Genomic DNA, 13,389 nt, shown 5'->3' on the forward strand with positions numbered 1-13,389 from the left:
TTTCATGAGACAGTTTACCTTAAAGTTAATTTTGGAGATTCAGACTTCAGAATTTAGAAACTTTTGAAATGGAATAATCTTGACCACAGAGGTAAGCAAAGTAAGAGTATTTCACTCAGGTCAATTTTTACCATGCTTTCCACATATTATGCAGATCATTATTGGTGAGTCTCTCAAAAGAAAAAAGCAGTTTAATGTTTACATTTGATACACATATGTAAAAGATTGAAATGAAAGGAATGACGGCCCCGGACTTACCCGGCAGCAGGCTTTGCTGGAGGGACCGGGAGACACCGGACCCTCATGGCGGACGCCATCTTGGATCCCAAGCGAAGTCTCGCGAGACGAGACTTCGCTCGGGATTATGATGCCTGATTGGCCCGGCTGCTGATTGGTCCGGGCGGGGCCTGCTTGCCCTATTTAAGGGCGAGCAGGCCCGAGGCTCAGCTTCTCGCCCGGACAAGCAGCCACGAGCAGACACCCACCCACCCTCCCTATTTTGCAGTGTGCTTAGGGGTCGCCCTTAGGGGGCCGAATGGGAATTTTTTGCAGTTCTGCCTCTTAGCCGGGCTGTTTTTTCGCCCATTCCACACTGGGGAGATGGATGTGCGGTTAGGGGGTGCTTGCATTTATTAGGTTAATTGGCTTACCTTTGGTCATTTGGGTAGGCAGGTTAGGGGCGGAAAACTGGGTGGTGGTTTAGCAACCGCGCGTTCTCCCTTGGGCATCTTTGGGGATGATTGACAGGTTCTCTGCAAGCTCATGGAGGGAGCGACTGCCTGAGCAGCTGGGGGGAACCTGTCTTTGGGTCCTGCACCTTTAAATTCCCCGATTGGGGTTAGCCGGTGGGACCCCCCTCATGCAAAGCATGGCAGGGTCGCAGGTGATGGAGTGGTCCCTCACCTGGACTTGAATCGAGTTACGCCCATGAGTTGCCCAGGAAGTTTTTTACCCTAACGTCATTTCCGCCCCGGAAGTATTTGTTTGACCCTGCAGGTCCAGTTCCGGGTCATAGTTGATTATGCTAATATATGCAAATTTAATGAATAAATTATGCAAATTTATGTTAATAAAAATGACCCAGTTTTAAATCCAGCTCTTGTGTCCGTGTCGTTACTCCGTCTCTCCAGCAATAGATTTGTCTACTGAGACAGAATTCCAGAAAGACAGTTTTGTTGTCATATATTTCAAAAGAGATTTCATGATATTAATATTGCCTTTCAGCATCTGAAAATCACCATGCGCTTGACAATTACATAATTTGAAAAGCTATAGGTCCTTTGCTGAAGTTTGTTTCTCTTTGTCACAACAAAAATTAGGAGTTTCCATCAATACTCGGTACCCTTTAGCCAAGTTCTGTAGTCCTAAAGAAGCCCATCACTGGATGGAAATTCACATTGTTTTGTAACTTAAAAGATAATTTTTATAAAATGATGTACAGATGGTAGATGATGACAGGGAAAATAGCCAAGAACGTGTACAGTTACTTTGAGTTTGTGTGGGAAATGTTGCCAATATGTGGACAGTTTTATCATGCCTAATGGGCTTGTAAAAAAGCACAACGTTTCGGATTTAAATAGACAATGATAACAAATATACCGCCCCGAGTTTTCGGAGAGGGGCGGCATATAAATCCAATAAATGAAACTTTAAAGATCAATTGAAACCAGTTTTTCTTTTTGGGTTGGGATTAATGGAGAGTCAATTAGAAAGCCTAGGGTATTATTTTTAGATACGATATTGCTGCAAAAGTACTATATGCACAGAAATGGAAAAACTTTGAAATACCCACAATTGGAAGAATGGTTGATAAAGATGACAGAATTAGCAGAGAGGGCAAAATTAACTTGTTTGAAAGACTATACTACATTTATTACTGTCTGGAAACCTCTGATGGACTTTTTTGCTGAAAAAAGAGAGAAAAACGAACTTGTGGTTTATAGGTATGAAGATTGGAAAGAGTAGCGTACAGAAAGAAAGAAATTGATATAACCTTAGAGGGGTTAAAAAATAAAAATACACAATTACTGTTAAGAAGATTGCAAGTGATTCTCCTTTATGATCTTTCTTCTATTTATTTCTTTTTCTGTTGTTTGTCCTTTTTCTGTTTTCTCTATTTTTCGTTATTCTTTTTAGAGGAGGAAGCAGCTGTGTGTGTTCTTTGACAATTTATTTAAAAAGTGGCAAACCATCATGTATTTACTTGCACCAAAGTCAAACTATAATTAATAGTACAAATCTCAACGCATTCCACTCTTGTAGGGGAAAAAAAGTAGATGGAAGCTACCAAGATTTTTATGGTTATTTCATAGACTGATACTTGATGTTTCAAAAATTTTTATATGATATGAACTGTTACTATGTCTGTACTATGTCTGCCAGAGACATATTTTATGAGTTGGGTGGCTATATAAATTTGCTAAATAAATCATTAAATATTTATTTACTTACTTACTTACTTACTTACTTACTTACTTACTTACTTACTTACTTACTTACTTACTTACTTACTTACTTACTTACTTATTGGATTTGTATGCCGCCCCTCTCTGGAGACTCGGGGCGGCTAACAGCAGCAATAAAACAGTGTACAATAGTAATCCAATACTAAAAACAATTAAAAACCCATTAATATAAAAACCAAACATACATACATACATACCATGCATAGAATTGTAAAGGCCTAGAGGGAAAGAGGATCTCAATTCCCCCATGCCTGACGGCAGAAGTGGGTTTTAAGTAGCTTACGAATGGCAAGGAGGGTGGGGGCAATTCTAATCTCTGGGGGGAGTTGGTTCCAGAGAGCTGGGGCCGCCACAGAGAAGGCTCTTCCCCTGGGTCCCACCAAGCGACATTGTTTAGTTGACGGGACCCGGAGAAGATCCACTCTGTGGGACCTAACTGGTCGCTGGGATTCGTGCAGCAGAAGGCGGTCCCTGAGATAATTTGGTCCGGTGCCATGAAGGGCTTTATAGGTCATAACCAACACTTTGAATTGTGACCAGAAATTGATCGGCAACCAATGCAGACTGCAGAGTGTTGGTGTAACATGGGTATATTTGGGAAAGCCCATGATTGCTCGCGCAGCTGCATTCAGCTCACGATCTGAATTTTTCGAACATTTTTCAAAGGTAGCCCCATGTAGAAAGCATTACAGTAGTCGAGCCTCGAGGTGATGAGGGCATGAGTGACTGTGAGCAGTGACTCCCGGTCCAAGAAGGGTCGGAACTGGTTATTACGTTAGTTCTTTTATTCTTTGTTTATAAAATTTGTACACCACCGTTCAAACTCAGATTTTCTCCAGACAGCATCCAACAGTTTAGAACAAATGCCCAAAGTATTAGTTAATTATTTCATTGTTGTTTGCTGCCCAGAGCTAGTTTTGTGAGATGGTTGGCCATATAAATTTGCTAAATAAAATTTACTTTTATTATATAATTAAAATATATTATGACAACAGTGAATAAAGCAGTACACAGAGTATTGTGAAGTTTCCCATATTAACATACTAAGTGATTAAAGTGCCTCAGAGAATACATTTTATTTATTATTGCTCTATAAATTCCAGATTACCTTATGATGATAATAACTACCATCATAAGGTAGTTAATAACTACCATATTTTTCGAAGCATAAGTTGCACCTTTACCCCTCCCTAAAAGAGGGTGGAAATGTTGGTGTGTCTTATACATCAAATACAGCCATTGCTGGTCTCCTGAAGCCCCAACCCTGTGTCCTATTTTTGCAAAAAATAGACCTGTTTTTCACAAAAATGGAATGGACAGAGGGTCTGGGAAGCCTGCAGAGAACTCCTGGGGAATGGGGGAAGGCAAAAATGCCCCTATTTTGTGAAAAAAGGGGGCAAAAATGGGTCATTTTTCAAAAGAACAGGGGCATTTTTGCCATTCTGTACACAGGCAAGGATCGCACATGCACCACACACACTACACATGTATGTGTACCCTTGCATGTGCCCTAGCCCCCATATGCCTGCACATCTCCTGGCTGTGCCCTGTCTCTGCACATGCATATGCACCCCGCATATGCAATAATGGACAGCCAAACTTTTTACTGTCACACTGTGGGTGTGGCTTAATTTGTGGGTGTGGCTAAATGGTTATGTGACTGGATAGGAGTGGCTTGCCGGCCATGTGACCAGGTGGGAGTGGCTTGAAAAATCATCATCGTGCAAGTGAACTGTTAAGTCCTCGACTTACAACCTTACCAGTGTCGCTCGCTGGGGTGACAATTTGCTTCGCGTTTCCCGCACTCTCCTTCCTGGGTCGCCCACCACCACCTCAGGATGGATAGCTAGGCAAGCGGGTGCTGCCAGAAGCATAAATGCTGCCAGCTCCGCTTCCACCCCACCTTCTGCTTGCACCTCAGGCATGAGGTGGCCATGTGGGATGGAGACGAGCCAGGCAGGAAAGAGGGAAGCTTGTTCGAGGAAGGAGGAAAGAGGAAAAAGCAAGGAGCACAGACGCAGAGCCAAGCTGAGACCAGTAATCCAGGAAGTGACCGCTGCCGATCAGCTGGAGCTGCGCATACATCTTCATTTCCACCGGTGGAACTGTGTTTCACTCCATCATGCCTGCTGCCCACCCCTGCCCATACACACCCCACCCACTGTGCATGCACAGCAGAGATCTGCTGACCAGCTAGGAGGTGCACATACATGCACGATGGAGATGAACTGGGGTGACGGCTTGCATGCCCACAGAGAAGGCACTGCATGCCACTTGTGGTGCATGTGCCATAGGTTCGCCATCACAGGCATATACCACACCCCTCTCTCCTAATGCTTGTAAAACTGCAGAGATTTCTAGATAGACATGTTGGCCTGGAAATTTTCCCTAGAATTAAAGCTGTGGACATAATAATGCAACTGTTAGCCATGCTACCTGAGAATTATAGGCGATGTAGTTCAGGATTCTGTGTTGAGAGAGTTTGGCATTCTACAGTGAATAATGTAATACTTTTAAAAATCAGGTTTAATGACTAACAGATGTATTATGACATCGAATTTTGCAAGTTAGAGGTCTTATGGTTTATGTTCCTAAAACGTATATGATGAATTAGTTTGCATTTTAAGGCACAGCCAGACTGGGATCACATTTATTGTTTGTATAGTATAGGAAGTAGTAGCAGGCTCTACTGCAAAAATAGTAACGCAGCAGATGGATTCGGGGAAAAAATTAAATGGTGCATTAATCATTAACTGCTAACTATGATCAAATATTCACTGTCAAATATTGGACGTGAACTAAAGCTACCACTGGGAGTCAAAGCCAGGGACCCAAAATACAATTGCACAGTGACAAGGGAATATCCACTACGATCAATACAGCAAAATGTACCATCAAGGAAAGCAAATCTCTCTCAACACAACCCCAAGGGGTTCCTAAAATCAGCTACTTTGATATGCTGCCCCATCAGTTGCTCCCTTGCCCTGATCTTGCAGAAGAAAGCCAAAGGTGATAATTGCAGTGTCTGCCACGGATAGATATTACAGCACTGGTATATCATTTTGCTCTGCCTACTTGTGTAAAAAAAAGCAAACACCCTTACATAAACAACAAATCCTCCAGCCTTGAATGTGTTGGTAACGCTTTATGTAGACCACATCTTCTATAGTAACAACTCCCTTCAGCTTGTTAAGCCTAGGTATAAAATTATCCATCCAAGAACAAAGCAAAATAGAAAGGTTGCTGAACTGTAATGAAAGATGAAAAGCAAATATGGGAATCATCAGCAGAATGAGTGTAAACATAGTATTTCATGATTATTCCTTTAGGTTCTGGGGGTTTGGCACCACTTTTGGCCTGTCTGAATTCTATTCACGTTTTCTTTGTTTCGCTTCTTCCAACATATATTTAGAGCAAGGATCAGAAAGTTAAACATCATTGAACATTTTGGGGCAAGGTTCTGGTCTGGACTTTCACTATCATGTGATGTCTGGCATTTAATGGAAGGCTCAGTGTTTTGGGGGGGAAAACACGATTCACAGCACATTTTGATTGCGGGGGTTGCTTTCTTGTGAAAGGCAGAAAACAGCATGGAAGTAGACGTGCAGATCAGAGGTGGGTTCCTCCCGGTTCGGACCGGTTCTATAGAACCGGTAATTAACTTGGCAGCTTGGGTTGCTGGAACCAGCAGTGATCCAGGCCTGCCATGCCCCCGAGCCAGTTCTCTCAGCAGTGCCATAGGCACCACCAGCGATGGGCTCCTATCGGAATGGTCAGGAACGCAGTTCCAGTAGCAAAATTTGGAGCTCCACCCCAGAGCACCCAATTTGCACTGAAAGATGTTGAAACAAAATGCATAAGCCATGCCTATGGTGTGATAGTAAAAATTTTGGTAGCCCATCACTGGGCACCACCATCTAGTTTTTTGCTTCTGCACATGCATGGAAGTTTTGTTTTGTTTTGCTTTGTTTTGCTTTCTTTTGTGCATGCACAAAACAAATATGCCCATGCGGCAGTTCCTGAGCGAACCGGATGTGAAGAAAACGGGAACCTACCAGTGATGGGCTGCCAAACTTTTTACTGCAACAATGTGGGCGTGGCTTATTTTGTGGATGGGGCTTGCTGGTCATGTGACTGGGTATGAGTGGCTTGCTGGCCATGTGACCAGATGGCAGTGGCTTGACAATCATGTGTCTGGGGATGGGAGTGGCTTACCGAGTGACTGAGTGGGAGTGGCTTACCGATCAAGATAGGTTTTCAAATAGATGCTTGGACTCTTTTTCAGTTGATTAAGTCACATTATTTGAATAACCACAAAAAGGACAAATGAGAGACAGCATTATTTGTTGAGGAGCACAGTAACATTTTATGGTTTTGTATTGAACCCACAAGGTTCAGTATGATAACAGATTAGGCAAGTAGCTCAATTTTCTTTAGTTGCTATAAAAGTTCAGTTCTAGATAATGATTACAATGATTAAAGCATTTATGGGTGAAACATACTATTTAATTATTTCCTATTTTAAAAGTAATTATTTCCTATTTTAAAAGTAACTATTTCCTATTTTAAATGTAATTAAGTAATTAAGTACTAAGGTACTAGAGAAGGAAGGACAATAAAAATAACTATTAAATATTCAATAAATGGTGCATAAACTTACAACCACCATTACATACCCGCCCTCGTGGGGGCAGCAGCCCATTATTGGAACCTGCCCCTGGTGTAGGTTACCAGATGACTAGTTCAGGAGCTTCAGATTTGCATTCTGGAGAAAGATAGGGTCCTTCAATGAGAACACTTGTCCACTTGTGATGGACAGACTTCTTTACTGCCTTGGTGTTCCTCTGAAATAGGAAGACTTGGGGAGAATATGGAAGAGACCATGTCTTAGTAACCTTTCCCTAGTTACTCTACTGCTTGGGAGTGATAGATATTCTTAGGTATGATTTCTATTGCTTCTGTTAGTCAACAACTCAGTGGTTCTAACATATTTTAAAAATCCTTGGTTTGACCAGACTGGCTTAGTGTATGAGCAGGGAAACAAGAAACAAGAAGCTTTGCTAGAAGCAGTGATAGGCATTTTGTTTCAACATCTTTCAGTGCAAATTGGGTGCTCTGGGGTGGAGCTCCAAATTTTGCTACCAGAATTGCATTCCTGATCATTCCCATAGGAGTAGTGATGGGCAAACACAACAGTGTTCGGGTTCGGCAAGTTTGGACGAACTTTACGCAAAATTCGGCCAAACCCGAACTGAACCCAAACCCAAACGGGGAATCCCACCAAGAGATTCTGGGGGCGGAGCTTTGATGTCACATATACCAGCAGGAAGTGATCACCTTGGCGTCCTTAGCAACCTGCCAGTGACGTCAAAGCTCCAAACGCCGAATACGAACCTGAACTTTGCCTGAAGTTTCAAAAAATTTCGGGTTCGTGTTTTGCATACTGAACACTGCAAAATTCGGTACAGACCCAAATTGTGTGGGTTCGGTTTGCTCATCACTACATAGGAGCCCATCACTGGCTAGAAGTATATGTTTGTTCTTTGTTCCCAAGCCAAAGACTTATTTGCAGTTCTTTGCAGGAAGCAAAAGTTTTGAACATATAACCTAGGGATCATAGGTTTTTCACTCTTATAAATCAAATCATTAGAGCTTGAGGTTTTCACACCTTTAAATCAATTAATTGATGCTGTTCAATTATATATTTTGAATGGTAATTCTTCATATTAAGGGTTACATTACATTAAGGGCAGAGAGTGAAAATGTTTCTTTTTCATAGCATTTAAGACAAAACAATAAGGAATTATTTGGGGATAATTCATAGTGATTAGATAGAAATTTTGAAAGCACTATTTTCCATAAATAAGTATAGAGTATATAATGTATATGATCTAGTGATTAAGGCACAAGGCTAGAATCTGGGATAAAGTAGGCCTTATCTTAAGCATGAAAACTGGATGACAATAACAATAGCAATAGCACTTAGATTTATATACCGGTTCATAGTGCTTTAGAATTATTATTATTATTATTATTATTATTATTATTATTGTTGTTGTTGTTGTTATTGTTGTTGTAGTTGTTATTATTATTATTATTATTTATTAGATTTGTATGCTGCCCTTCTCTGAAGACTCGGGGCAGCTTAGTTCTCTCTAAGCATTTTACAGACTCATTATATTGGCCCCAACAATTTGGGTTCTCATTTTACTCACCTTGGAAGGATGGAAGGCTGAGTCATCATTGAGCCTAGTGAGATTCGATCTGCCAAACTGCTAGCAGAGGGTGATCAACAGCAGTAGCCTGGAGTACTGCAGTCTAAACACTGCACTATCGTAGCTCACGTAAGATGTAAGAGAAAGAAAGAAAAAACACAAAAGTCTCAAAATGTTACTAAAAATGTTGGAAATGTGACTAAGGTAATACATTTGCCATTGTGTTTTAATGAAAACATTTCATAATATCACCTTTGTTGATATTTGCTGGATTTCATGAGTCCGTGTCAGTATACAAAATTTCAATATTTATTTTAAATTGTGATGATGATATTTTCATACATGTATGCACACATACAGATGCACACACATAGCACATTGGATCTAAGATGGCACCGATGAAGGTATAATGCTCTCAAGTGTTTTTTTTAATTTTCCATTATTCTCTGAGATCCTCTACTGATTTCATATTCACAAGACCATTTGCTAAGAATTAAGGAATTTTTCTTTAAGGAGCAGCTCTCTGTAACCTCACCACCACCAGGAGATTCTAATACAGGAGGAAACTAGTTCCCCAGAACTATGGATCACCAAAAGCAAATGCACACAACAGAGATGAAGAGATAAAAGGGAAGGAATTTTAAATAAACTAAGTGAATTAAAAAAAGCCCCACTCCCTTCAATCTTTCTTACCAATTTACATTTACTTGCTAACAAGATAGATGAAATACTTCTTTTAAACAGCTGCAATTCTGATTTTTACAACGCATCTTCCCTATGCTTTATTGAGTCCTAACTAAATGAGAAAATTGATGACAATAACATGCATATACCAGGGTTTCAGACACTTAGAGCAGACAAGATTGTAGAACTATTGGGGGGGAGGGAGAAGGCTTATGTATATATATCAACAAGAGCTGGCCTCAAGACATAACCATAAGACACAATTCTGTGATGAAAACTTAGAGTATTTACTTATCAACTGCAAACCTTTTTATTCTCCATGTGAGTTCACTTCATTTCTCCTAATAACAGTGTATATCCCACCACAAGCCTGTGTAAACTTATTGCTTATTTGTACTATATGACAAACAGTAAGTGTTGTACCTTATGATTCTTGACAAATGTACCTTTTCTTTTATGTACACTAAGAGCACATGCACTAAAGACAAATTCCTTGTGTGTCTAATCACACTTGGCCAATAAAGAATTCTATTCTGTTCTGTTCTGTTCTCTTCTCTTCTAGTCTAGTCTAGTCTAGTCTAGTCTAGTCTAGTCTAGTCTAGTCTAGTCTAGTCTAGTCTAGTCTAGTCTAGTCTAGTCCATTTCATATCATTCTGGCTGTTCTTAGAGTGTTATTATCTAGTGAAAAGTATATGCTGTTTTGCCAAGATAAACTAAAATAATCATTAATATCAGATAGAGAAAATCATACAATTTTTATTCCTACATATCCTTATTTAATCATCTGAAAGGGGATTTGTTTGAAAAATTCTGTCAGAAAAGAGGTTTGGAAATATTCTATTGGATGTAATATTCATGCATTGACTTAATAATGAGAACTACAAGGGGATTGTATAGACAGTGAATGTTCATTACAAAGTCATCTTTTCAGTGAGTATGTCACTGAACGCCTTGGGAGTTCAACTGAATGCCAGCAGAAGAACAACATGAGGGAAATTTCATGATTTGTTTGTTTTCAATAATAATGTTAACAAAGAAGAGTCTGTCCTTCAGAATGTGTTTGGAAAACCTCTCCTTCCCTTAGGAAATTTCCAAGAAATCAACAAGCTAATTTCTCTGCCCACAGATTAGTTGGATAATTTTGAAAGGCCATCTGGGCCTTGCTCTACAAATTGCTATTTCAAGGAGCCCACTTAGCTGTAAATAGAATTGTGAGAGCACTTCCTGAAACAGGGCAATCCTTGGAATGAAATGAAATCTATCTTGATTATAGATTTCATTCTAAAACTTAGATGTTTTTATCTCACTTGCCTGAAATGACAGTGTATGCTGGCTTGATCCCACCAGTGACATGATTCGCTGCCGTTAAGATAGACAGTCTTATAAACTGTCCAAATAAATAATTTCCCAACTTGGGTACACTCCAGAAGTTCTGTATAACCTCCATCTAAGTTCCTCCACAGCCAAGAAAGACAAACTGATGGATTATTGAAGAAATCAACCCAGATTTTTTCATTGAACACACAAATTGGGGTTTTAAATTAACTTAAACTTAAATATTAGATTTGTTTACATTGTATTATTATTGCTGTGAGCCGCCCCGAGTCTGCGGAGAGGGGCGGCATAGAAATCTGATTAATTAATTAATTAATTAATTAATTAATGACCAGGCTGAAATTATCCTTTTTTGAACACCTTAATGAAAGGCGCAGCTCTCTGTAAAAGGCTCCAATTTGATGAAATGTGGAAGGAAAAAGAGGAAGAACTTGATCAGCAGCATGTCGATGGATTCAGTTGTGTTGTTGATGAGTGCACCTTTGAAAAACCTGAAATAATAGGTCATTGATGGAAGGGAATATTTGTATTTCAGGGTGTGAACTGTAGGGTCATTGATGCTCTCTAAGCTTGGTTATTTTCTTGCAGATGTTTCATTACCAAACTAGGTAACATCATCAGTGCTAGAAGGGAGTGGGTTTGTTCTATTTTTATATACCGTACTTGTTAGTCGAAGTTTTCTTGATGGTTCCTTGTTTGTTAGCTTGTTTGTTCTGAGTTTGTTCTTCCAATAGGCACATAAATATAAACATCTGTGTTCCATTCAAAAGAGACAATCAAAATGCCAAAAAGGAAACAAAACCTAAAACATCTCTTTACCAGAAATCAACATTCAGATGAGCAGTGATGAACCACAAATTTAGAACTAGACCAACAATCTAGAAATAAACAATACAGTAGTACCTCTAGATACGAGGCACTCCACATGCGAGTATTCCAAGTTACGAGCCACGAGGGGAGAGAAATTTCTGTTCCAGACCCGAGCTCAAATTCGGGATACGAGCCGAGCATCCACTAGGTGGCGCAAGAATCCTTGCTTCTGGTTATCTCGGAGGGGAAAAACAAAGTCTAAAGCCATTTGTTCCAGATAGGAGTTGTTCGACATACAAGCTCCCTTCTGGAACGAATTAAACTCGTATCTAGAGGTACTACTGTACTCCAATGAAATAAATATACAAGGGTTGCCCAGAAAGTAATGCACCACATTTTTTTCTTCAACAATTATTTATTGAACACAATGAAACTTACACACAAGAAAGAATGATGTTTCTTCTACACTCCCTATTTTTCCACATAATCTCTGTCCCATTCTATGGCCTTCCTCCAGCGAGACACAATGGCATGTATGCCCTGTCGGTACCACTCCCTATTCTGGTCACAAAGCCATTTCTGCACTATGCAAATCACCTCTAATGGCCTCACCCTCTGTGCTCAGTACCTAACCATAGTCGACTGCAGATTCTCCATAAACTGCACACAAACGTTTGTGAATGTTCCCAACAGTTTCTTTCTCCACATTGAGAAATTCAATGATGACATGCTGCTTGTAAAGTACATCACTTACGCTATCTGTCTTAAGAAACACAAAATTTACACACTCACTCCTAACAATTCAAGTAATGTATATCTAAAGTTTCACATTTATACCATTATTGTAGGCTGAGGGAAAAAATGTGGTGCATTATTTTCTGGGCGACTCTCTTGTTGGGGATGAAATGATCACTTACCACAAATTTATCTTCAGAGGCCAAAAGCAACGAGGAGAAGCTGACTTTTCAACATAAAATTGGTGCAATGCCCCACTCTAGATCAAATGAAAGCTCCACACCATGACCCATATCTCCTATTTTCTTTATGATAACCCATGTTTGAAATATAGGACTAATGTGATGTATGGCTTAGAGCTCAATATCAGATGCTGAAGCAAAATGAGGAATGACTGTAATTTTTATGTCTCTGCTTTGCAGAGGCATTTCCCTGGATTTTATTGGAAATAGAAGACATAAGAGATGTTGAGATAGTACTGATGCTAAATTCTGGGGAAGGGCAGCAGTTTTGGAGCTTTGTAATATCAGTCTTTACATCCCAGTTATAAAACTAGATATTAAAGGCAAAATTCATCTGTCCAGAGGGGGGAAGGCTGGGGACATGTCATGAGATCATTTGTTGCACAAGATTTGATGTTTCAATTTTTCAAGTAAAAAGATGAGTAGAGCAATTCAAAGCATATTTTTAACCATCCATTGTAGGGAGTCACCAGCTCCATAGTGAGTCTATGTTTGTATCCATCAGAAGATAAGAGCTGTCTGGGTAGAAACTACTTCAGATCTAATATACCAGGATCCTTGGGTGCCAAAAGCATATGTGTGTGTGCTATTGTGCATAAGCAAGTACCCACACCCATAATCCCAGCGACCGGTTAGGTCCCACAGAGTGGGACTTCTCCGGGTCCCGTCAACTAAACAATGTCATTTGGCAGGCCCCAGGGGAAGAGCCTTCTCTGTGGCAGCCCCAGCCCTCTGGAACCAACTCCCCCCGGAGATTAGAATTGCCCCCACCCTCCTCGCCTTTCGTAAGCTCCTTAAAACCCACCTCTGCTGTCAGGCATGGAGGAACTGAGATATTCTTTCCCCCTAGGCCTTTACAATTTATGCATGGTATGTTTGTATGTATATTTAGTTTTACAAATA

Source organism: Erythrolamprus reginae, chromosome 2 (genome assembly GCF_031021105.1).
Source record: "Erythrolamprus reginae isolate rEryReg1 chromosome 2, rEryReg1.hap1, whole genome shotgun sequence".
Taxonomy (NCBI): Eukaryota; Metazoa; Chordata; class Lepidosauria; order Squamata; family Dipsadidae; genus Erythrolamprus; species Erythrolamprus reginae.